Source organism: Cynara cardunculus, assembly GCF_001531365.2.
Source record: "Cynara cardunculus var. scolymus isolate 2C chromosome LG 17, CcrdV1, whole genome shotgun sequence".
In the NCBI taxonomy this organism is placed as follows: domain Eukaryota; kingdom Viridiplantae; phylum Streptophyta; class Magnoliopsida; order Asterales; family Asteraceae; genus Cynara; species Cynara cardunculus.
Window position 1 is genome coordinate 25,092,138 of NC_037544.1, and position 3,782 is coordinate 25,095,919.

Below are 3,782 nucleotides of genomic sequence, written 5' to 3' on the forward strand. Positions count from 1 at the left end.
AAATTTATATTTTATTCAAAAAATAAAATCATTATTGTTTTCTTACAAACACATAAAATCGTATTATAACATCGACAGATACAAATAATAAAATAGAACATTAAAATCGAGATGTGTCTCGCTGCATTGCATGAATACTCTTCTAGTTTTTGTATAATTCATTTAATTAAAATGTTGATTATATCTCAAATAAGTTATTTTAAAAGAAAAATCGGAAAATAAATGAGTAAAAAATAGGGAAAAGGTGGATCATTGATTTGTTTGTTTGAACTAGAGATTTAGTTCTCAACTTTCTTAGGCTTTTTAAGATAGTCGATCACAAGTTTGTCTCTATTTACATATATGACTTTAAAATCTTAACCTTTGAAAAATCCCATATTAACATATAAGATCTTCTATCACATTCTCAACATGTATGACTTTATCATTTGAACACACACATATATATATATATATATATATACATATATGTATATATATGTGGTGGATGTAATTAAGTGGAAATTCGATGACACCTCGATACAAACCTTAACAAACCTCATATACCATAGTTCTTCAGATATTGACGTCGATTTTGCCTTGGAAACTATAACATAGAAGTTCTATATAGGTGCCCTTTTATAGTCATCATTGCATTAAATGTTACTATCTGAATTAAAAGTGTGTCTTCATCTAATTTATTGATCCATACACGCTTGTATTCTTCATTCAACCTTTGTGTTTGGTGCAGACATTTTGTTATCCTATCTTGCAGTTTTATATGTAAAGGGAACAATAAAAAAAAATATGGCACTAATAAAATAGTGATTTAGAACTTACTTTAACTGACATGTTGAGTATGTTCCCATACCAGGATAAGTGCTAAAATAGTTGGTGAGCCAAACTTGTTGAACTAGTCTGCACTCCAAAATCAGGGTTGCCAGTAGTAGTATTTGTCATACTACTGTTTGATTTTATTTTGTATTAATCTTCTTTCGGCTAAATGACAAACTAATCCGCTTTGATGAAGATCTTGACCTGACTTCAGCTAGTCTTCAATTTTGTTGAAGGTTTTTCGTTCTTGGATCAATATAAATAGTTATAAGACTTTTAGAAGTAAAAATCTTATCTTTTTCAATTCTAGATTATAAGATATAGATCATATTTCAACTATAGAATATTTATGAAGTAAGACCATCGAATAATAACTTAGAAGAAAATGTGGGTTCTTGAAAATCAAGATGAAATGACCAAAAGAATAGATCAATCGGATTCTCCAGATCGGACAAAGATTTGATCTCACACTTTTAGTTGAGCTATGAATCCGATGGTTGACTAGTGGTATTCACTCAAACCTGACTTAAGTTACCAAACTTGGATTATCTTTCTTTTGTTTTCTTGAGCCGATTTTCTCAAAAGATTACGCTTTATTCTTTTGTTCAACTCAGATAACCATATTTTCGCTAAAGATGCTTGTTGCATGTTTCTTACACGTTTTACTATGTTTCATAAATTCATGATAGCGCATAATCATCTTGAAAATTATAAACTAAAATAAAAATGACACAAGATTGACCAATTGGCTATTATTTAAGATATTGTTAACTTAATTTCTTCTCTTTTTGTACTTTGACATGATTTTTGTGAATTGGGGGTTATTGACCTTCAAAATATCATGGTATCAAATATGGTAGTGATGAAAATCTTTCAATTGTTGATAATTGTTCATAGATCTGCATGCATTTAAGTATCATATATCTAGTGAAGGCATCTAATATGCTTTCGTGCCAGTTTAGGCACTCTTATTGCATATGTCGTTTATATGGTTGCAGCTTAGAATCCATTCGGTTTTTCAACATTGTTGTTGCTTGTTACAAAGCAAGAGTTGGATCCGAAACATGTTATTGTTTTTGAAGTTGGAGTGTAGTCAGTACGTAATTATTATTGTCGCCGCTTTGCCAATTGAGTATCTTGTTTTAAACTCAAAGGCAAGTTTGATGTTGTTCATAGTTATTAGTCCCTCAATTAACTAAAGTTTACAAAGGTATACGTATCATGTTAGTTGATGAGGTGGTTGCACTCTCCACTATTATATGCTTCTTATTGCACTCTCCACTATTAACTAAAGCTTCTTATTGCAGGCAAGTTTGGAAGTACATTATGGGAAGAAAATGCATATTTCAAATGCACAAGTATAAGGATTTATAGTGGTCAAAATAGTCATTTCTTTTATATAAATTGGATTCCTAGCCATTTTTCTCTCTGATTTACCCAAATATCACTACCTCCAGAAGTCCCATGTCCGCCACGTGCGGACCTAGCTGAAAAAAGAATAAAAAATCAAATTATAGACCTAGTCGTCGCAATTGCGGACCCGGCCGTCACAATTGTGGACATGCTCGTCAAATCTAATAAAAGAAAATTTGTCTTTTAACTGGGTCTGCAAGTGGCGAATGTGGGACTTACGGATGTAGTGATATTTAAATAAATTGTGGAAATAAATGACTAGGAGACGAATTTAAATGAAAATTTTTGACTATTTTGACCTAAAGGTGATATAAGACTTTTAACAATTGACCAGTAAGCTTTGTTGTTATCTCCTTCTGTAAAAGAGGTCATTCTCAAGTACCTTGCTCATGAGTTTGTGGTTACCCAAGTTTCATATGTTTGTGTCTATCATCTTTCTTCTCTCTCTATATGGTCATTTAAGTAAAATTTACCAAACATATACCATGTAAGCGTTTATCAGTAAAATTCAACACTATCAGTTACTTACCGACTAAGATTTTAGCCAACAAAAACGGCATCATATGCAACAATTTACCCGGTAAGCGCTAACTGTGGGTAAGAGTCATCGCCCTCACTTACCGGACATGACTCTTGGTCTTTGTCTCGTTTTTACCGGGTAAGATTCATGGTCCTTGTCTTATTCATCCAGTAAGGTAATGTGACTTGATAAACGTTTACCTAGATAAAACGCCTTATAAACAATCCCTTAGTATACGTACAATGTTAAAGCATTTCACCAACACTACAACATGATTTTGGAAACCATCACAAAAATGTGCATAGAGGTTAGTTAGCATGAACAACTCCTGTTTCACATTTCTCAATTACATATTTTTTAAATACGTATCGAAAACAAGAAAAAACCCTTCTAATTAATAAAGTCAAAATTATTAGCAAGATATTTTCTCCGTGTTGATTTGGTCATCATCTAACATTCATACTTACTCCAAAGGGAGAAACGTTACCTTTCATTTTGAATGATATGATAGAAAATGAATATTTACTCATTTTGGATTTTATAAGGAATTGGATTAAACTTTTGTTATTTGTTTAGAAATAAATTTAATTTACATCCCAGTACATTATATGTGTACACAATCAATATGTGTGTATAATTATATATACATAATTGGAATCATGTGAGACAAACATGTTTTCGTGAGACACGTGAAATACAATTTTTACACTTAAAATTTCACAGCAAAACACTGGGACGGTAATTTTCACAGTGCTTTGCTGTGAAGATTCAATTTTTTTTACCTTCACAACATTTTTGTTGTGAAGTTTCAAATGTAAAAATTATGTCTCACGTGTCTCACAAATGCAATCTTGTCTCATATGAACTCAACCCCATATATATATATATATATATATATATATATATATATATATATGAGTGATCATATGAAAACCGCCCTAATTTGTGTAAACCATGCAAACCACTTTCATCTGTCGATTTCATTGTTTAATCTTATGAAATTTTTTCATGAAATTGTTTAATCTTGTGAAATTGT